The sequence below is a fragment of the Anomaloglossus baeobatrachus genome, unplaced genomic scaffold, assembly GCF_048569485.1.
Source record: "Anomaloglossus baeobatrachus isolate aAnoBae1 unplaced genomic scaffold, aAnoBae1.hap1 Scaffold_3326, whole genome shotgun sequence".
NCBI lineage: Eukaryota > Metazoa > Chordata > Amphibia > Anura > Aromobatidae > Anomaloglossus > Anomaloglossus baeobatrachus.
The window spans coordinates 1-20508 of NW_027442706.1; the positions used below are offsets into that span (position 1 = coordinate 1).

At 46.3% G+C, this 20508-nt stretch overlaps 13 non-coding genes across 13 annotated transcripts; all 13 read left to right on the top strand.

The window, feature by feature from the left end:
- Window positions 1-671: 671 nt before the first annotated feature.
- On the top strand, window positions 672-862 carry LOC142270912 (U2 spliceosomal RNA). The gene has a single exon (XR_012736117.1). It is a non-coding gene; the product is annotated as a U2 spliceosomal RNA (small nuclear RNA).
- A 1387-nt stretch (window positions 863-2249) lies between these two features.
- Window positions 2250-2440, top strand: LOC142270928 (U2 spliceosomal RNA). Its single transcript, XR_012736131.1, has one exon. It is a non-coding gene; the product is annotated as a U2 spliceosomal RNA (small nuclear RNA).
- A 1387-nt stretch (window positions 2441-3827) lies between these two features.
- On the top strand, window positions 3828-4018 carry LOC142270941 (U2 spliceosomal RNA). Its single transcript, XR_012736142.1, has one exon. It is a non-coding gene; the product is annotated as a U2 spliceosomal RNA (small nuclear RNA).
- Window positions 4019-5405: 1387 nt separating this feature from the next.
- LOC142270953 (U2 spliceosomal RNA) lies at window positions 5406-5596 on the top strand. Its single transcript, XR_012736153.1, has one exon. It is a non-coding gene; the product is annotated as a U2 spliceosomal RNA (small nuclear RNA).
- A 1387-nt stretch (window positions 5597-6983) lies between these two features.
- Window positions 6984-7174, top strand: LOC142270965 (U2 spliceosomal RNA). The gene has a single exon (XR_012736164.1). It is a non-coding gene; the product is annotated as a U2 spliceosomal RNA (small nuclear RNA).
- Window positions 7175-8561: 1387 nt separating this feature from the next.
- On the top strand, window positions 8562-8752 carry LOC142270917 (U2 spliceosomal RNA). The gene has a single exon (XR_012736121.1). It is a non-coding gene; the product is annotated as a U2 spliceosomal RNA (small nuclear RNA).
- A 1387-nt stretch (window positions 8753-10139) lies between these two features.
- LOC142270919 (U2 spliceosomal RNA) lies at window positions 10140-10330 on the top strand. The gene has a single exon (XR_012736122.1). It is a non-coding gene; the product is annotated as a U2 spliceosomal RNA (small nuclear RNA).
- Window positions 10331-11717: 1387 nt separating this feature from the next.
- On the top strand, window positions 11718-11908 carry LOC142270920 (U2 spliceosomal RNA). Its single transcript, XR_012736123.1, has one exon. It is a non-coding gene; the product is annotated as a U2 spliceosomal RNA (small nuclear RNA).
- A 1387-nt stretch (window positions 11909-13295) lies between these two features.
- Window positions 13296-13486, top strand: LOC142270921 (U2 spliceosomal RNA). The gene has a single exon (XR_012736124.1). It is a non-coding gene; the product is annotated as a U2 spliceosomal RNA (small nuclear RNA).
- Window positions 13487-14873: 1387 nt separating this feature from the next.
- LOC142270922 (U2 spliceosomal RNA) lies at window positions 14874-15064 on the top strand. The gene has a single exon (XR_012736125.1). It is a non-coding gene; the product is annotated as a U2 spliceosomal RNA (small nuclear RNA).
- A 1387-nt stretch (window positions 15065-16451) lies between these two features.
- Window positions 16452-16642, top strand: LOC142270923 (U2 spliceosomal RNA). Its single transcript, XR_012736126.1, has one exon. It is a non-coding gene; the product is annotated as a U2 spliceosomal RNA (small nuclear RNA).
- Window positions 16643-18029: 1387 nt separating this feature from the next.
- On the top strand, window positions 18030-18220 carry LOC142270924 (U2 spliceosomal RNA). Its single transcript, XR_012736127.1, has one exon. It is a non-coding gene; the product is annotated as a U2 spliceosomal RNA (small nuclear RNA).
- Window positions 18221-19607: 1387 nt separating this feature from the next.
- On the top strand, window positions 19608-19798 carry LOC142270925 (U2 spliceosomal RNA). Its single transcript, XR_012736128.1, has one exon. It is a non-coding gene; the product is annotated as a U2 spliceosomal RNA (small nuclear RNA).
- Window positions 19799-20508: the final 710 nt, after the last annotated feature.

Consider the following 20508-nt stretch of genomic DNA (forward strand, 5'->3'; position numbering starts at 1 on the left):
CCTCTAACCTTTGATAGTAAGCTTTTCTGTAGTCTGCCTGTTGATGTATTTTCCGTTTGAACTGTGCACAACATGAAGAGACGGAACACTGGCGGCTTGTCACAATGCCCCCCGATGACATCACAATAGCGCTGCTGCCTAGAAAACAAGCTGCGCAGAAGAAGTTGTTCTTTGGGTGGGAGGGTGGGCTAGTGGAAGGAGGGGGCAATCTCTTTTTTTCCCGGGTGGTAGGGGGATGACAGGAGAAGGGAAGCGGGTGGTGAGAAAGGTACAGAGGGCAGGGTTTGGGGGCTGGGAAGGAAAGGGAAAAGATTAGGGTTTGGGGATGATGAAAGGGCTTTCTACGGGTAAGGATGGCAAAGGGTGGCAGTGACGGAAAGTCAGGCAACCTGTCCTGTCCGTCTTTTTGTATCGTGAATTGGAAAGACTGCAAGGGGGAGGGGAGTTGCTTGCGCCCTAAAGGAGGAGTTATTCAGATTCATTGCAGTGGGCGGCGGCTGCAAAACGCACCATTCTTCTTGTTTTGGCTCTGCAAAGCAGCCTTTTCAAGGGTTGGCTTGGGTGACAAAATGTCTTGTGTAGGCGTGGGTTTGTCTCCCTCTCGCTCTCTCTCCCTAAGATGTGTCCGGCATAGGCCAGGGTGCCACTCGAGGCCCAAACCAATTCTGGTTATCGCTTCTCGGCCTTTTGGCTAAGATCAAGTGTAGTATCTGTTCTTATCAGTTTAATATCTGATACGTCCCCTATCTGGGGACCATATATTAAATGGATTTTTAGAACAGGGAGATGGAAAAAGAGCTTGCTCTGTCCACTCCACGCATTGACCTGGTATTGCAGTACCTCCAGGAACGGTGCACCCCTTCTTAACCCAGTTTCCAAAAGCAGAACTCAATTCACCTGATTCATATTAGCCCGATTTAATGAATTGGAAGAAAGCATACGTCTTCATATGCACCTCAATTTGGCCCATTCACTTTTCACACTTCCTCCTTTTGTTTTTTATCTTTCACACTTTTGACTTTCTTTATTCATCCAAATAGCAAACTCATCACCACTCAACCTGACCAACTCGGCTATGTCCCCGTGCTGCAGTTCTCTGTCTTATCTAGATCATTTGCAATTGAATGGAATAGATCCCTTTTGGACAAAGTGGATTCACCTGCTGCTGCAGTGACCACAGGTGTGATAACATCTAGAATTGGCATCTGGTGCGATCTCTCCGCTTCCACTCCAAAGAAAGTTACCTGTTTATTCCTATCATGCATTGGTTTTTGGGGTTTTCTTTGAGTAATGATGATCTCTTTAGTAGTCTGTTGGCGCCCTCTCCTGGAGGAATAGTTTGCTTGCTCTTGGACATTCTAAAAGAGAGGTCATGATAGACATTGAGCTTCTGAGCTCAATTGGGGACAGTCATGGGTGATGAATGTTTGCAACCTACTGCGAAGCCTCATACCGCAATATAAGGAACGTCAAATACTAAGAAAGGGCGGCCTATGAAAGAATTACTACTTTCAATAAGTACACTTAAACGGCTAATTGGGAATAGAAAAACTGTAAAAAGCCCTCTGAGAAAGCCCCCCTCTAACCTTTGATAGTAAGCTTTTCTGTAGTCTGCCTGTTGATGTATTTTCCGTTTGAACTGTGCACAACATGAAGAGACGGAACACTGGCGGCTTGTCACAATGCCCCCCGATGACATCACAATAGCGCTGCTGCCTAGAAAACAAGCTGCGCAGAAGAAGTTGTTCTTTGGGTGGGAGGGTGGGCTAGTGGAAGGAGGGGGCAATCTCTTTTTTTCCCGGGTGGTAGGGGGATGACAGGAGAAGGGAAGCGGGTGGTGAGAAAGGTACAGAGGGCAGGGTTTGGGGGCTGGGAAGGAAAGGGAAAAGATTAGGGTTTGGGGATGATGAAAGGGCTTTCTACGGGTAAGGATGGCAAAGGGTGGCAGTGACGGAAAGTCAGGCAACCTGTCCTGTCCGTCTTTTTGTATCGTGAATTGGAAAGACTGCAAGGGGGAGGGGAGTTGCTTGCGCCCTAAAGGAGGAGTTATTCAGATTCATTGCAGTGGGCGGCGGCTGCAAAACGCACCATTCTTCTTGTTTTGGCTCTGCAAAGCAGCCTTTTCAAGGGTTGGCTTGGGTGACAAAATGTCTTGTGTAGGCGTGGGTTTGTCTCCCTCTCGCTCTCTCTCCCTAAGATGTGTCCGGCATAGGCCAGGGTGCCACTCGAGGCCCAAACCAATTCTGGTTATCGCTTCTCGGCCTTTTGGCTAAGATCAAGTGTAGTATCTGTTCTTATCAGTTTAATATCTGATACGTCCCCTATCTGGGGACCATATATTAAATGGATTTTTAGAACAGGGAGATGGAAAAAGAGCTTGCTCTGTCCACTCCACGCATTGACCTGGTATTGCAGTACCTCCAGGAACGGTGCACCCCTTCTTAACCCAGTTTCCAAAAGCAGAACTCAATTCACCTGATTCATATTAGCCCGATTTAATGAATTGGAAGAAAGCATACGTCTTCATATGCACCTCAATTTGGCCCATTCACTTTTCACACTTCCTCCTTTTGTTTTTTATCTTTCACACTTTTGACTTTCTTTATTCATCCAAATAGCAAACTCATCACCACTCAACCTGACCAACTCGGCTATGTCCCCGTGCTGCAGTTCTCTGTCTTATCTAGATCATTTGCAATTGAATGGAATAGATCCCTTTTGGACAAAGTGGATTCACCTGCTGCTGCAGTGACCACAGGTGTGATAACATCTAGAATTGGCATCTGGTGCGATCTCTCCGCTTCCACTCCAAAGAAAGTTACCTGTTTATTCCTATCATGCATTGGTTTTTGGGGTTTTCTTTGAGTAATGATGATCTCTTTAGTAGTCTGTTGGCGCCCTCTCCTGGAGGAATAGTTTGCTTGCTCTTGGACATTCTAAAAGAGAGGTCATGATAGACATTGAGCTTCTGAGCTCAATTGGGGACAGTCATGGGTGATGAATGTTTGCAACCTACTGCGAAGCCTCATACCGCAATATAAGGAACGTCAAATACTAAGAAAGGGCGGCCTATGAAAGAATTACTACTTTCAATAAGTACACTTAAACGGCTAATTGGGAATAGAAAAACTGTAAAAAGCCCTCTGAGAAAGCCCCCCTCTAACCTTTGATAGTAAGCTTTTCTGTAGTCTGCCTGTTGATGTATTTTCCGTTTGAACTGTGCACAACATGAAGAGACGGAACACTGGCGGCTTGTCACAATGCCCCCCGATGACATCACAATAGCGCTGCTGCCTAGAAAACAAGCTGCGCAGAAGAAGTTGTTCTTTGGGTGGGAGGGTGGGCTAGTGGAAGGAGGGGGCAATCTCTTTTTTTCCCGGGTGGTAGGGGGATGACAGGAGAAGGGAAGCGGGTGGTGAGAAAGGTACAGAGGGCAGGGTTTGGGGGCTGGGAAGGAAAGGGAAAAGATTAGGGTTTGGGGATGATGAAAGGGCTTTCTACGGGTAAGGATGGCAAAGGGTGGCAGTGACGGAAAGTCAGGCAACCTGTCCTGTCCGTCTTTTTGTATCGTGAATTGGAAAGACTGCAAGGGGGAGGGGAGTTGCTTGCGCCCTAAAGGAGGAGTTATTCAGATTCATTGCAGTGGGCGGCGGCTGCAAAACGCACCATTCTTCTTGTTTTGGCTCTGCAAAGCAGCCTTTTCAAGGGTTGGCTTGGGTGACAAAATGTCTTGTGTAGGCGTGGGTTTGTCTCCCTCTCGCTCTCTCTCCCTAAGATGTGTCCGGCATAGGCCAGGGTGCCACTCGAGGCCCAAACCAATTCTGGTTATCGCTTCTCGGCCTTTTGGCTAAGATCAAGTGTAGTATCTGTTCTTATCAGTTTAATATCTGATACGTCCCCTATCTGGGGACCATATATTAAATGGATTTTTAGAACAGGGAGATGGAAAAAGAGCTTGCTCTGTCCACTCCACGCATTGACCTGGTATTGCAGTACCTCCAGGAACGGTGCACCCCTTCTTAACCCAGTTTCCAAAAGCAGAACTCAATTCACCTGATTCATATTAGCCCGATTTAATGAATTGGAAGAAAGCATACGTCTTCATATGCACCTCAATTTGGCCCATTCACTTTTCACACTTCCTCCTTTTGTTTTTTATCTTTCACACTTTTGACTTTCTTTATTCATCCAAATAGCAAACTCATCACCACTCAACCTGACCAACTCGGCTATGTCCCCGTGCTGCAGTTCTCTGTCTTATCTAGATCATTTGCAATTGAATGGAATAGATCCCTTTTGGACAAAGTGGATTCACCTGCTGCTGCAGTGACCACAGGTGTGATAACATCTAGAATTGGCATCTGGTGCGATCTCTCCGCTTCCACTCCAAAGAAAGTTACCTGTTTATTCCTATCATGCATTGGTTTTTGGGGTTTTCTTTGAGTAATGATGATCTCTTTAGTAGTCTGTTGGCGCCCTCTCCTGGAGGAATAGTTTGCTTGCTCTTGGACATTCTAAAAGAGAGGTCATGATAGACATTGAGCTTCTGAGCTCAATTGGGGACAGTCATGGGTGATGAATGTTTGCAACCTACTGCGAAGCCTCATACCGCAATATAAGGAACGTCAAATACTAAGAAAGGGCGGCCTATGAAAGAATTACTACTTTCAATAAGTACACTTAAACGGCTAATTGGGAATAGAAAAACTGTAAAAAGCCCTCTGAGAAAGCCCCCCTCTAACCTTTGATAGTAAGCTTTTCTGTAGTCTGCCTGTTGATGTATTTTCCGTTTGAACTGTGCACAACATGAAGAGACGGAACACTGGCGGCTTGTCACAATGCCCCCCGATGACATCACAATAGCGCTGCTGCCTAGAAAACAAGCTGCGCAGAAGAAGTTGTTCTTTGGGTGGGAGGGTGGGCTAGTGGAAGGAGGGGGCAATCTCTTTTTTTCCCGGGTGGTAGGGGGATGACAGGAGAAGGGAAGCGGGTGGTGAGAAAGGTACAGAGGGCAGGGTTTGGGGGCTGGGAAGGAAAGGGAAAAGATTAGGGTTTGGGGATGATGAAAGGGCTTTCTACGGGTAAGGATGGCAAAGGGTGGCAGTGACGGAAAGTCAGGCAACCTGTCCTGTCCGTCTTTTTGTATCGTGAATTGGAAAGACTGCAAGGGGGAGGGGAGTTGCTTGCGCCCTAAAGGAGGAGTTATTCAGATTCATTGCAGTGGGCGGCGGCTGCAAAACGCACCATTCTTCTTGTTTTGGCTCTGCAAAGCAGCCTTTTCAAGGGTTGGCTTGGGTGACAAAATGTCTTGTGTAGGCGTGGGTTTGTCTCCCTCTCGCTCTCTCTCCCTAAGATGTGTCCGGCATAGGCCAGGGTGCCACTCGAGGCCCAAACCAATTCTGGTTATCGCTTCTCGGCCTTTTGGCTAAGATCAAGTGTAGTATCTGTTCTTATCAGTTTAATATCTGATACGTCCCCTATCTGGGGACCATATATTAAATGGATTTTTAGAACAGGGAGATGGAAAAAGAGCTTGCTCTGTCCACTCCACGCATTGACCTGGTATTGCAGTACCTCCAGGAACGGTGCACCCCTTCTTAACCCAGTTTCCAAAAGCAGAACTCAATTCACCTGATTCATATTAGCCCGATTTAATGAATTGGAAGAAAGCATACGTCTTCATATGCACCTCAATTTGGCCCATTCACTTTTCACACTTCCTCCTTTTGTTTTTTATCTTTCACACTTTTGACTTTCTTTATTCATCCAAATAGCAAACTCATCACCACTCAACCTGACCAACTCGGCTATGTCCCCGTGCTGCAGTTCTCTGTCTTATCTAGATCATTTGCAATTGAATGGAATAGATCCCTTTTGGACAAAGTGGATTCACCTGCTGCTGCAGTGACCACAGGTGTGATAACATCTAGAATTGGCATCTGGTGCGATCTCTCCGCTTCCACTCCAAAGAAAGTTACCTGTTTATTCCTATCATGCATTGGTTTTTGGGGTTTTCTTTGAGTAATGATGATCTCTTTAGTAGTCTGTTGGCGCCCTCTCCTGGAGGAATAGTTTGCTTGCTCTTGGACATTCTAAAAGAGAGGTCATGATAGACATTGAGCTTCTGAGCTCAATTGGGGACAGTCATGGGTGATGAATGTTTGCAACCTACTGCGAAGCCTCATACCGCAATATAAGGAACGTCAAATACTAAGAAAGGGCGGCCTATGAAAGAATTACTACTTTCAATAAGTACACTTAAACGGCTAATTGGGAATAGAAAAACTGTAAAAAGCCCTCTGAGAAAGCCCCCCTCTAACCTTTGATAGTAAGCTTTTCTGTAGTCTGCCTGTTGATGTATTTTCCGTTTGAACTGTGCACAACATGAAGAGACGGAACACTGGCGGCTTGTCACAATGCCCCCCGATGACATCACAATAGCGCTGCTGCCTAGAAAACAAGCTGCGCAGAAGAAGTTGTTCTTTGGGTGGGAGGGTGGGCTAGTGGAAGGAGGGGGCAATCTCTTTTTTTCCCGGGTGGTAGGGGGATGACAGGAGAAGGGAAGCGGGTGGTGAGAAAGGTACAGAGGGCAGGGTTTGGGGGCTGGGAAGGAAAGGGAAAAGATTAGGGTTTGGGGATGATGAAAGGGCTTTCTACGGGTAAGGATGGCAAAGGGTGGCAGTGACGGAAAGTCAGGCAACCTGTCCTGTCCGTCTTTTTGTATCGTGAATTGGAAAGACTGCAAGGGGGAGGGGAGTTGCTTGCGCCCTAAAGGAGGAGTTATTCAGATTCATTGCAGTGGGCGGCGGCTGCAAAACGCACCATTCTTCTTGTTTTGGCTCTGCAAAGCAGCCTTTTCAAGGGTTGGCTTGGGTGACAAAATGTCTTGTGTAGGCGTGGGTTTGTCTCCCTCTCGCTCTCTCTCCCTAAGATGTGTCCGGCATAGGCCAGGGTGCCACTCGAGGCCCAAACCAATTCTGGTTATCGCTTCTCGGCCTTTTGGCTAAGATCAAGTGTAGTATCTGTTCTTATCAGTTTAATATCTGATACGTCCCCTATCTGGGGACCATATATTAAATGGATTTTTAGAACAGGGAGATGGAAAAAGAGCTTGCTCTGTCCACTCCACGCATTGACCTGGTATTGCAGTACCTCCAGGAACGGTGCACCCCTTCTTAACCCAGTTTCCAAAAGCAGAACTCAATTCACCTGATTCATATTAGCCCGATTTAATGAATTGGAAGAAAGCATACGTCTTCATATGCACCTCAATTTGGCCCATTCACTTTTCACACTTCCTCCTTTTGTTTTTTATCTTTCACACTTTTGACTTTCTTTATTCATCCAAATAGCAAACTCATCACCACTCAACCTGACCAACTCGGCTATGTCCCCGTGCTGCAGTTCTCTGTCTTATCTAGATCATTTGCAATTGAATGGAATAGATCCCTTTTGGACAAAGTGGATTCACCTGCTGCTGCAGTGACCACAGGTGTGATAACATCTAGAATTGGCATCTGGTGCGATCTCTCCGCTTCCACTCCAAAGAAAGTTACCTGTTTATTCCTATCATGCATTGGTTTTTGGGGTTTTCTTTGAGTAATGATGATCTCTTTAGTAGTCTGTTGGCGCCCTCTCCTGGAGGAATAGTTTGCTTGCTCTTGGACATTCTAAAAGAGAGGTCATGATAGACATTGAGCTTCTGAGCTCAATTGGGGACAGTCATGGGTGATGAATGTTTGCAACCTACTGCGAAGCCTCATACCGCAATATAAGGAACGTCAAATACTAAGAAAGGGCGGCCTATGAAAGAATTACTACTTTCAATAAGTACACTTAAACGGCTAATTGGGAATAGAAAAACTGTAAAAAGCCCTCTGAGAAAGCCCCCCTCTAACCTTTGATAGTAAGCTTTTCTGTAGTCTGCCTGTTGATGTATTTTCCGTTTGAACTGTGCACAACATGAAGAGACGGAACACTGGCGGCTTGTCACAATGCCCCCCGATGACATCACAATAGCGCTGCTGCCTAGAACACAAGCTGCGCAGAAGAAGTTGTTCTTTGGGTGGGAGGGTGGGCTAGTGGAAGGAGGGGGCAATCTCTTTTTTTCCCGGGTGGTAGGGGGATGACAGGAGAAGGGAAGCGGGTGGTGAGAAAGGTACAGAGGGCAGGGTTTGGGGGCTGGGAAGGAAAGGGAAAAGATTAGGGTTTGGGGATGATGAAAGGGCTTTCTACGGGTAAGGATGGCAAAGGGTGGCAGTGACGGAAAGTCAGGCAACCTGTCCTGTCCGTCTTTTTGTATCGTGAATTGGAAAGACTGCAAGGGGGAGGGGAGTTGCTTGCGCCCTAAAGGAGGAGTTATTCAGATTCATTGCAGTGGGCGGCGGCTGCAAAACGCACCATTCTTCTTGTTTTGGCTCTGCAAAGCAGCCTTTTCAAGGGTTGGCTTGGGTGACAAAATGTCTTGTGTAGGCGTGGGTTTGTCTCCCTCTCGCTCTCTCTCCCTAAGATGTGTCCGGCATAGGCCAGGGTGCCACTCGAGGCCCAAACCAATTCTGGTTATCGCTTCTCGGCCTTTTGGCTAAGATCAAGTGTAGTATCTGTTCTTATCAGTTTAATATCTGATACGTCCCCTATCTGGGGACCATATATTAAATGGATTTTTAGAACAGGGAGATGGAAAAAGAGCTTGCTCTGTCCACTCCACGCATTGACCTGGTATTGCAGTACCTCCAGGAACGGTGCACCCCTTCTTAACCCAGTTTCCAAAAGCAGAACTCAATTCACCTGATTCATATTAGCCCGATTTAATGAATTGGAAGAAAGCATACGTCTTCATATGCACCTCAATTTGGCCCATTCACTTTTCACACTTCCTCCTTTTGTTTTTTATCTTTCACACTTTTGACTTTCTTTATTCATCCAAATAGCAAACTCATCACCACTCAACCTGACCAACTCGGCTATGTCCCCGTGCTGCAGTTCTCTGTCTTATCTAGATCATTTGCAATTGAATGGAATAGATCCCTTTTGGACAAAGTGGATTCACCTGCTGCTGCAGTGACCACAGGTGTGATAACATCTAGAATTGGCATCTGGTGCGATCTCTCCGCTTCCACTCCAAAGAAAGTTACCTGTTTATTCCTATCATGCATTGGTTTTTGGGGTTTTCTTTGAGTAATGATGATCTCTTTAGTAGTCTGTTGGCGCCCTCTCCTGGAGGAATAGTTTGCTTGCTCTTGGACATTCTAAAAGAGAGGTCATGATAGACATTGAGCTTCTGAGCTCAATTGGGGACAGTCATGGGTGATGAATGTTTGCAACCTACTGCGAAGCCTCATACCGCAATATAAGGAACGTCAAATACTAAGAAAGGGCGGCCTATGAAAGAATTACTACTTTCAATAAGTACACTTAAACGGCTAATTGGGAATAGAAAAACTGTAAAAAGCCCTCTGAGAAAGCCCCCCTCTAACCTTTGATAGTAAGCTTTTCTGTAGTCTGCCTGTTGATGTATTTTCCGTTTGAACTGTGCACAACATGAAGAGACGGAACACTGGCGGCTTGTCACAATGCCCCCCGATGACATCACAATAGCGCTGCTGCCTAGAAAACAAGCTGCGCAGAAGAAGTTGTTCTTTGGGTGGGAGGGTGGGCTAGTGGAAGGAGGGGGCAATCTCTTTTTTTCCCGGGTGGTAGGGGGATGACAGGAGAAGGGAAGCGGGTGGTGAGAAAGGTACAGAGGGCAGGGTTTGGGGGCTGGGAAGGAAAGGGAAAAGATTAGGGTTTGGGGATGATGAAAGGGCTTTCTACGGGTAAGGATGGCAAAGGGTGGCAGTGACGGAAAGTCAGGCAACCTGTCCTGTCCGTCTTTTTGTATCGTGAATTGGAAAGACTGCAAGGGGGAGGGGAGTTGCTTGCGCCCTAAAGGAGGAGTTATTCAGATTCATTGCAGTGGGCGGCGGCTGCAAAACGCACCATTCTTCTTGTTTTGGCTCTGCAAAGCAGCCTTTTCAAGGGTTGGCTTGGGTGACAAAATGTCTTGTGTAGGCGTGGGTTTGTCTCCCTCTCGCTCTCTCTCCCTAAGATGTGTCCGGCATAGGCCAGGGTGCCACTCGAGGCCCAAACCAATTCTGGTTATCGCTTCTCGGCCTTTTGGCTAAGATCAAGTGTAGTATCTGTTCTTATCAGTTTAATATCTGATACGTCCCCTATCTGGGGACCATATATTAAATGGATTTTTAGAACAGGGAGATGGAAAAAGAGCTTGCTCTGTCCACTCCACGCATTGACCTGGTATTGCAGTACCTCCAGGAACGGTGCACCCCTTCTTAACCCAGTTTCCAAAAGCAGAACTCAATTCACCTGATTCATATTAGCCCGATTTAATGAATTGGAAGAAAGCATACGTCTTCATATGCACCTCAATTTGGCCCATTCACTTTTCACACTTCCTCCTTTTGTTTTTTATCTTTCACACTTTTGACTTTCTTTATTCATCCAAATAGCAAACTCATCACCACTCAACCTGACCAACTCGGCTATGTCCCCGTGCTGCAGTTCTCTGTCTTATCTAGATCATTTGCAATTGAATGGAATAGATCCCTTTTGGACAAAGTGGATTCACCTGCTGCTGCAGTGACCACAGGTGTGATAACATCTAGAATTGGCATCTGGTGCGATCTCTCCGCTTCCACTCCAAAGAAAGTTACCTGTTTATTCCTATCATGCATTGGTTTTTGGGGTTTTCTTTGAGTAATGATGATCTCTTTAGTAGTCTGTTGGCGCCCTCTCCTGGAGGAATAGTTTGCTTGCTCTTGGACATTCTAAAAGAGAGGTCATGATAGACATTGAGCTTCTGAGCTCAATTGGGGACAGTCATGGGTGATGAATGTTTGCAACCTACTGCGAAGCCTCATACCGCAATATAAGGAACGTCAAATACTAAGAAAGGGCGGCCTATGAAAGAATTACTACTTTCAATAAGTACACTTAAACGGCTAATTGGGAATAGAAAAACTGTAAAAAGCCCTCTGAGAAAGCCCCCCTCTAACCTTTGATAGTAAGCTTTTCTGTAGTCTGCCTGTTGATGTATTTTCCGTTTGAACTGTGCACAACATGAAGAGACGGAACACTGGCGGCTTGTCACAATGCCCCCCGATGACATCACAATAGCGCTGCTGCCTAGAAAACAAGCTGCGCAGAAGAAGTTGTTCTTTGGGTGGGAGGGTGGGCTAGTGGAAGGAGGGGGCAATCTCTTTTTTTCCCGGGTGGTAGGGGGATGACAGGAGAAGGGAAGCGGGTGGTGAGAAAGGTACAGAGGGCAGGGTTTGGGGGCTGGGAAGGAAAGGGAAAAGATTAGGGTTTGGGGATGATGAAAGGGCTTTCTACGGGTAAGGATGGCAAAGGGTGGCAGTGACGGAAAGTCAGGCAACCTGTCCTGTCCGTCTTTTTGTATCGTGAATTGGAAAGACTGCAAGGGGGAGGGGAGTTGCTTGCGCCCTAAAGGAGGAGTTATTCAGATTCATTGCAGTGGGCGGCGGCTGCAAAACGCACCATTCTTCTTGTTTTGGCTCTGCAAAGCAGCCTTTTCAAGGGTTGGCTTGGGTGACAAAATGTCTTGTGTAGGCGTGGGTTTGTCTCCCTCTCGCTCTCTCTCCCTAAGATGTGTCCGGCATAGGCCAGGGTGCCACTCGAGGCCCAAACCAATTCTGGTTATCGCTTCTCGGCCTTTTGGCTAAGATCAAGTGTAGTATCTGTTCTTATCAGTTTAATATCTGATACGTCCCCTATCTGGGGACCATATATTAAATGGATTTTTAGAACAGGGAGATGGAAAAAGAGCTTGCTCTGTCCACTCCACGCATTGACCTGGTATTGCAGTACCTCCAGGAACGGTGCACCCCTTCTTAACCCAGTTTCCAAAAGCAGAACTCAATTCACCTGATTCATATTAGCCCGATTTAATGAATTGGAAGAAAGCATACGTCTTCATATGCACCTCAATTTGGCCCATTCACTTTTCACACTTCCTCCTTTTGTTTTTTATCTTTCACACTTTTGACTTTCTTTATTCATCCAAATAGCAAACTCATCACCACTCAACCTGACCAACTCGGCTATGTCCCCGTGCTGCAGTTCTCTGTCTTATCTAGATCATTTGCAATTGAATGGAATAGATCCCTTTTGGACAAAGTGGATTCACCTGCTGCTGCAGTGACCACAGGTGTGATAACATCTAGAATTGGCATCTGGTGCGATCTCTCCGCTTCCACTCCAAAGAAAGTTACCTGTTTATTCCTATCATGCATTGGTTTTTGGGGTTTTCTTTGAGTAATGATGATCTCTTTAGTAGTCTGTTGGCGCCCTCTCCTGGAGGAATAGTTTGCTTGCTCTTGGACATTCTAAAAGAGAGGTCATGATAGACATTGAGCTTCTGAGCTCAATTGGGGACAGTCATGGGTGATGAATGTTTGCAACCTACTGCGAAGCCTCATACCGCAATATAAGGAACGTCAAATACTAAGAAAGGGCGGCCTATGAAAGAATTACTACTTTCAATAAGTACACTTAAACGGCTAATTGGGAATAGAAAAACTGTAAAAAGCCCTCTGAGAAAGCCCCCCTCTAACCTTTGATAGTAAGCTTTTCTGTAGTCTGCCTGTTGATGTATTTTCCGTTTGAACTGTGCACAACATGAAGAGACGGAACACTGGCGGCTTGTCACAATGCCCCCCGATGACATCACAATAGCGCTGCTGCCTAGAAAACAAGCTGCGCAGAAGAAGTTGTTCTTTGGGTGGGAGGGTGGGCTAGTGGAAGGAGGGGGCAATCTCTTTTTTTCCCGGGTGGTAGGGGGATGACAGGAGAAGGGAAGCGGGTGGTGAGAAAGGTACAGAGGGCAGGGTTTGGGGGCTGGGAAGGAAAGGGAAAAGATTAGGGTTTGGGGATGATGAAAGGGCTTTCTACGGGTAAGGATGGCAAAGGGTGGCAGTGACGGAAAGTCAGGCAACCTGTCCTGTCCGTCTTTTTGTATCGTGAATTGGAAAGACTGCAAGGGGGAGGGGAGTTGCTTGCGCCCTAAAGGAGGAGTTATTCAGATTCATTGCAGTGGGCGGCGGCTGCAAAACGCACCATTCTTCTTGTTTTGGCTCTGCAAAGCAGCCTTTTCAAGGGTTGGCTTGGGTGACAAAATGTCTTGTGTAGGCGTGGGTTTGTCTCCCTCTCGCTCTCTCTCCCTAAGATGTGTCCGGCATAGGCCAGGGTGCCACTCGAGGCCCAAACCAATTCTGGTTATCGCTTCTCGGCCTTTTGGCTAAGATCAAGTGTAGTATCTGTTCTTATCAGTTTAATATCTGATACGTCCCCTATCTGGGGACCATATATTAAATGGATTTTTAGAACAGGGAGATGGAAAAAGAGCTTGCTCTGTCCACTCCACGCATTGACCTGGTATTGCAGTACCTCCAGGAACGGTGCACCCCTTCTTAACCCAGTTTCCAAAAGCAGAACTCAATTCACCTGATTCATATTAGCCCGATTTAATGAATTGGAAGAAAGCATACGTCTTCATATGCACCTCAATTTGGCCCATTCACTTTTCACACTTCCTCCTTTTGTTTTTTATCTTTCACACTTTTGACTTTCTTTATTCATCCAAATAGCAAACTCATCACCACTCAACCTGACCAACTCGGCTATGTCCCCGTGCTGCAGTTCTCTGTCTTATCTAGATCATTTGCAATTGAATGGAATAGATCCCTTTTGGACAAAGTGGATTCACCTGCTGCTGCAGTGACCACAGGTGTGATAACATCTAGAATTGGCATCTGGTGCGATCTCTCCGCTTCCACTCCAAAGAAAGTTACCTGTTTATTCCTATCATGCATTGGTTTTTGGGGTTTTCTTTGAGTAATGATGATCTCTTTAGTAGTCTGTTGGCGCCCTCTCCTGGAGGAATAGTTTGCTTGCTCTTGGACATTCTAAAAGAGAGGTCATGATAGACATTGAGCTTCTGAGCTCAATTGGGGACAGTCATGGGTGATGAATGTTTGCAACCTACTGCGAAGCCTCATACCGCAATATAAGGAACGTCAAATACTAAGAAAGGGCGGCCTATGAAAGAATTACTACTTTCAATAAGTACACTTAAACGGCTAATTGGGAATAGAAAAACTGTAAAAAGCCCTCTGAGAAAGCCCCCCTCTAACCTTTGATAGTAAGCTTTTCTGTAGTCTGCCTGTTGATGTATTTTCCGTTTGAACTGTGCACAACATGAAGAGACGGAACACTGGCGGCTTGTCACAATGCCCCCCGATGACATCACAATAGCGCTGCTGCCTAGAAAACAAGCTGCGCAGAAGAAGTTGTTCTTTGGGTGGGAGGGTGGGCTAGTGGAAGGAGGGGGCAATCTCTTTTTTTCCCGGGTGGTAGGGGGATGACAGGAGAAGGGAAGCGGGTGGTGAGAAAGGTACAGAGGGCAGGGTTTGGGGGCTGGGAAGGAAAGGGAAAAGATTAGGGTTTGGGGATGATGAAAGGGCTTTCTACGGGTAAGGATGGCAAAGGGTGGCAGTGACGGAAAGTCAGGCAACCTGTCCTGTCCGTCTTTTTGTATCGTGAATTGGAAAGACTGCAAGGGGGAGGGGAGTTGCTTGCGCCCTAAAGGAGGAGTTATTCAGATTCATTGCAGTGGGCGGCGGCTGCAAAACGCACCATTCTTCTTGTTTTGGCTCTGCAAAGCAGCCTTTTCAAGGGTTGGCTTGGGTGACAAAATGTCTTGTGTAGGCGTGGGTTTGTCTCCCTCTCGCTCTCTCTCCCTAAGATGTGTCCGGCATAGGCCAGGGTGCCACTCGAGGCCCAAACCAATTCTGGTTATCGCTTCTCGGCCTTTTGGCTAAGATCAAGTGTAGTATCTGTTCTTATCAGTTTAATATCTGATACGTCCCCTATCTGGGGACCATATATTAAATGGATTTTTAGAACAGGGAGATGGAAAAAGAGCTTGCTCTGTCCACTCCACGCATTGACCTGGTATTGCAGTACCTCCAGGAACGGTGCACCCCTTCTTAACCCAGTTTCCAAAAGCAGAACTCAATTCACCTGATTCATATTAGCCCGATTTAATGAATTGGAAGAAAGCATACGTCTTCATATGCACCTCAATTTGGCCCATTCACTTTTCACACTTCCTCCTTTTGTTTTTTATCTTTCACACTTTTGACTTTCTTTATTCATCCAAATAGCAAACTCATCACCACTCAACCTGACCAACTCGGCTATGTCCCCGTGCTGCAGTTCTCTGTCTTATCTAGATCATTTGCAATTGAATGGAATAGATCCCTTTTGGACAAAGTGGATTCACCTGCTGCTGCAGTGACCACAGGTGTGATAACATCTAGAATTGGCATCTGGTGCGATCTCTCCGCTTCCACTCCAAAGAAAGTTACCTGTTTATTCCTATCATGCATTGGTTTTTGGGGTTTTCTTTGAGTAATGATGATCTCTTTAGTAGTCTGTTGGCGCCCTCTCCTGGAGGAATAGTTTGCTTGCTCTTGGACATTCTAAAAGAGAGGTCATGATAGACATTGAGCTTCTGAGCTCAATTGGGGACAGTCATGGGTGATGAATGTTTGCAACCTACTGCGAAGCCTCATACCGCAATATAAGGAACGTCAAATACTAAGAAAGGGCGGCCTATGAAAGAATTACTACTTTCAATAAGTACACTTAAACGGCTAATTGGGAATAGAAAAACTGTAAAAAGCCCTCTGAGAAAGCCCCCCTCTAACCTTTGATAGTAAGCTTTTCTGTAGTCTGCCTGTTGATGTATTTTCCGTTTGAACTGTGCACAACATGAAGAGACGGAACACTGGCGGCTTGTCACAATGCCCCCCGATGACATCACAATAGCGCTGCTGCCTAGAAAACAAGCTGCGCAGAAGAAGTTGTTCTTTGGGTGGGAGGGTGGGCTAGTGGAAGGAGGGGGCAATCTCTTTTTTTCCCGGGTGGTAGGGGGATGACAGGAGAAGGGAAGCGGGTGGTGAGAAAGGTACAGAGGGCAGGGTTTGGGGGCTGGGAAGGAAAGGGAAAAGATTAGGGTTTGGGGATGATGAAAGGGCTTTCTACGGGTAAGGATGGCAAAGGGTGGCAGTGACGGAAAGTCAGGCAACCTGTCCTGTCCGTCTTTTTGTATCGTGAATTGGAAAGACTGCAAGGGGGAGGGGAGTTGCTTGCGCCCTAAAGGAGGAGTTATTCAGATTCATTGCAGTGGGCGGCGGCTGCAAAACGCACCATTCTTCTTGTTTTGGCTCTGCAAAGCAGCCTTTTCAAGGGTTGGCTTGGGTGACAAAATGTCTTGTGTAGGCGTGGGTTTGTCTCCCTCTCGCTCTCTCTCCCTAAGATGTGTCCGGCATAGGCCAGGGTGCCACTCGAGGCCCAAACCAATTCTGGTTATCGCTTCTCGGCCTTTTGGCTAAGATCAAGTGTAGTATCTGTTCTTATCAGTTTAATATCTGATACGTCCCCTATCTGGGGACCATATATTAAATGGATTTTTAGAACAGGGAGATGGAAAAAGAGCTTGCTCTGTCCACTCCACGCATTGACCTGGTATTGCAGTACCTCCAGGAACGGTGCACCCCTTCTTAACCCAGTTTCCAAAAGCAGAACTCAATTCACCTGATTCATATTAGCCCGATTTAATGAATTGGAAGAAAGCATACGTCTTCATATGCACCTCAATTTGGCCCATTCACTTTTCACACTTCCTCCTTTTGTTTTTTATCTTTCACACTTTTGACTTTCTTTATTCATCCAAATAGCAAACTCATCACCACTCAACCTGACCAACTCGGCTATGTCCCCGTGCTGCAGTTCTCTGTCTTATCTAGATCATTTGCAATTGAATGGAATAGATCCCTTTTGGACAAAGTGGATTCACCTGCTGCTGCAGTGACCACAGGTGTGATAACATCTAGAATTGGCATCTGGTGCGATCTCTCCGCTTCCACTCCAAAGAAAGTTACCTGTTTATTCCTATCATGCATTGGTTTTTGGGGTTTTCTTTGAGTAATGATGATCTCTTTAGTAGTCTGTTGGCGCCCTCTCCTGGAGGAATAGTTTGCTTGCTCTTGGACATTCTAAAAGAGAGGTCATGATAGACATTGAGCTTCTGAGCTCAATTGGGGACAGTCATGGGTGATGAATGTTTGCAACCTACTGCGAAGCCTCATACCGCAATATAAGGAACGTCAAATACTAAGAAAGGGCGGCCTATGAAAGAATTACTACTTTCAATAAGTACACTTAAACGGCTAATTGGGAATAGAAAAACTGTAAAAAGCCCTCTGAGAAAGCCCCCCTCTAACCTTTGATAGTAAGCTTTTCTGTAGTCTGCCTGTTGATGTATTTTCCGTTTGAACTGTGCACAACATGAAGAGACGGAACACTGGCGGCTTGTCACAATGCCCCCCGATGACATCACAATAGCGCTGCTGCCTAGAAAACAAGCTGCGCAGAAGAAGTTGTTCTTTGGGTGGGAGGGTGGGCTAGTGGAAGGAGGGGGCAATCTCTTTTTTTCCCGGGTGGTAGGGGGATGACAGGAGAAGGGAAGCGGGTGGTGAGAAAGGTACAGAGGGCAGGGTTTGGGGGCTGGGAAGGAAAGGGAAAAGATTAGGGTTTGGGGATGATGAAAGGGCTTTCTACGGGTAAGGATGGCAAAGGGTGGCAGTGACGGAAAGTCAGGCAACCTGTCCTGTCCGTCTTTTTGTATCGTGAATTGGAAAGACTGCAAGGGGGAGGGGAGTTGCTTGCGCCCTAAAGGAGGAGTTATTCAGATTCATTGCAGTGGGCGGCGGCTGCAAAACGCACCATTCTTCTTGTTTTGGCTCTGCAAAGCAGCCTTTTCAAGGGTTGGCTTGGGTGACAAAATGTCTTGTGTAGGCGTGGGTTTGTCTCCCTCTCGCTCTCTCTCCCTAAGATGTGTCCGGCATAGGCCAGGGTGCCACTCGAGGCCCAAACCAATTCTGGTTATCGCTTCTCGGCCTTTTGGCTAAGATCAAGTGTAGTATCTGTTCTTATCAGTTTAATATCTGATACGTCCCCTATCTGGGGACCATATATTAAATGGATTTTTAGAACAGGGAGATGGAAAAAGAGCTTGCTCTGTCCACTCCACGCATTGACCTGGTATTGCAGTACCTCCAGGAACGGTGCACCCCTTCTTAACCCAGTTTCCAAAAGCAGAACTCAATTCACCTGATTCATATTAGCCCGATTTAATGAATTGGAAGAAAGCATACGTCTTCATATGCACCTCAATTTGGCCCATTCACTTTTCACACTTCCTCCTTTTGTTTTTTATCTTTCACACTTTTGACTTTCTTTATTCATCCAAATAGCAAACTCATCACCACTCAACCTGACCAACTCGGCTATGTCCCCGTGCTGCAGTTCTCTGTCTTATCTAGATCATTTGCAATTGAATGGAATAGATCCCTTTTGGACAAAGTGGATTCACCTGCTGCTGCAGTGACCACAGGTGTGATAACATCTAGAATTGGCATCTGGTGCGATCTCTCCGCTTCCACTCCAAAGAAAGTTACCTGTTTATTCCTATCATGCATTGGTTTTTGGGGTTTTCTTTGAGTAATGATGATCTCTTTAGTAGTCTGTTGGCGCCCTCTCCTGGAGGAATAGTTTGCTTGCTCTTGGACATTCTAAAAGAGAGGTCATGATAGACATTGAGCTTCTGAGCTCAATTGGGGACAGTCATGGGTGATGAATGTTTGCAACCTACTGCGAAGCCTCATACCGCAATATAAGGAACGTCAAATACTAAGAAAGGGCGGCCTATGAAAGAATTACTACTTTCAATAAGTACACTTAAACGGCTAATTGGGAATAGAAAAACTGTAAAAAGCCCTCTGAGAAAGCCCCCCTCTAACCTTTGATAGTAAGCTTTTCTGTAGTCTGCCTGTTGATGTATTTTCCGTTTGAACTGTGCACAACATGAAGAGACGGAACACTGGCGGCTTGTCACAATGCCCCCCGATGACATCACAATAGCGCTGCTGCCTAGAAAACAAGCTGCGCAGAAGAAGTTGTTCTTTGGGTGGGAGGGTGGGCTAGTGGAAGGAGGGGGCAATCTCTTTTTTTCCCGGGTGGTAGGGGGATGACAGGAGAAGGGAAGCGGGTGGTGAGAAAGGTACAGAGGGCAGGGTTTGGGGGCTGGGAAGGAAAGGGAAAAGATTAGGGTTTGGGGATGATGAAAGGGCTTTCTACGGGTAAGGATGGCAAAGGGTGGCAGTGACGGAAAGTCAGGCAACCTGTCCTGTCCGTCTTTTTGTATCGTGAATTGGAAAGACTGCAAGGGGGAGGGGAGTTGCTTGCGCCCTAAAGGAGGAGTTATTCAGATTCATTGCAGTGGGCGGCGGCTGCAAAACGCACCATTCTTCTTGTTTTGGCTCTGCAAAGCAGCCTTTTCAAGGGTTGGCTTGGGTGACAAAATGTCTTGTGTAGGCGTGGGTTTGTCTCCCTCTCGCTCTCTCTCCCTAAGATGTGTCCGGCATAGGCCAGGGTGCCACTCGAGGCCCAAACCAATTCTGGTTATCGCTTCTCGGCCTTTTGGCTAAGATCAAGTGTAGTATCTGTTCTTATCAGTTTAATATCTGATACGTCCCCTATCTGGGGACCATATATTAAATGGATTTTTAGAACAGGGAGATGGAAAAAGAGCTTGCTCTGTCCACTCCACGCATTGACCTGGTATTGCAGTACCTCCAGGAACGGTGCACCCCTTCTTAACCCAGTTTCCAAAAGCAGAACTCAATTCACCTGATTCATATTAGCCCGATTTAATGAATTGGAAGAAAGCATACGTCTTCATATGCACCTCAATTTGGCCCATTCACTTTTCACACTTCCTCCTTTTGTTTTTTATCTTTCACACTTTTGACTTTCTTTATTCATCCAAATAGCAAACTCATCACCACTCAACCTGACCAACTCGGCTATGTCCCCGTGCTGCAGTTCTCTGTCTTATCTAGATCATTTGCAATTGAATGGAATAGATCCCTTTTGGACAAAGTGGATTCACCTGCTGCTGCAGTGACCACAGGTGTGATAACATCTAGAATTGGCATCTGGTGCGATCTCTCCGCTTCCACTCCAAAGAAAGTTACCTGTTTATTCCTATCATGCATTGGTTTTTGGGGTTTTCTTTGAGTAATGATGATCTCTTTAGTAGTCTGTTGGCGCCCTCTCCTGGAGGAATAGTTTGCTTGCTCTTGGACATTCTAAAAGAGAGGTCATGATAGACATTGAGCTTCTGAGCTCAATTGGGGACAGTCATGGGTGATGAATGTTTGCAACCTACTGCGAAGCCTCATACCGCAATATAAGGAACGTCAAATACTAAGAAAGGGCGGCCTATGAAAGAATTACTACTTTCAATAAGTACACTTAAACGGCTAATTGGGAATAGAAAAACTGTAAAAAGCCCTCTGAGAA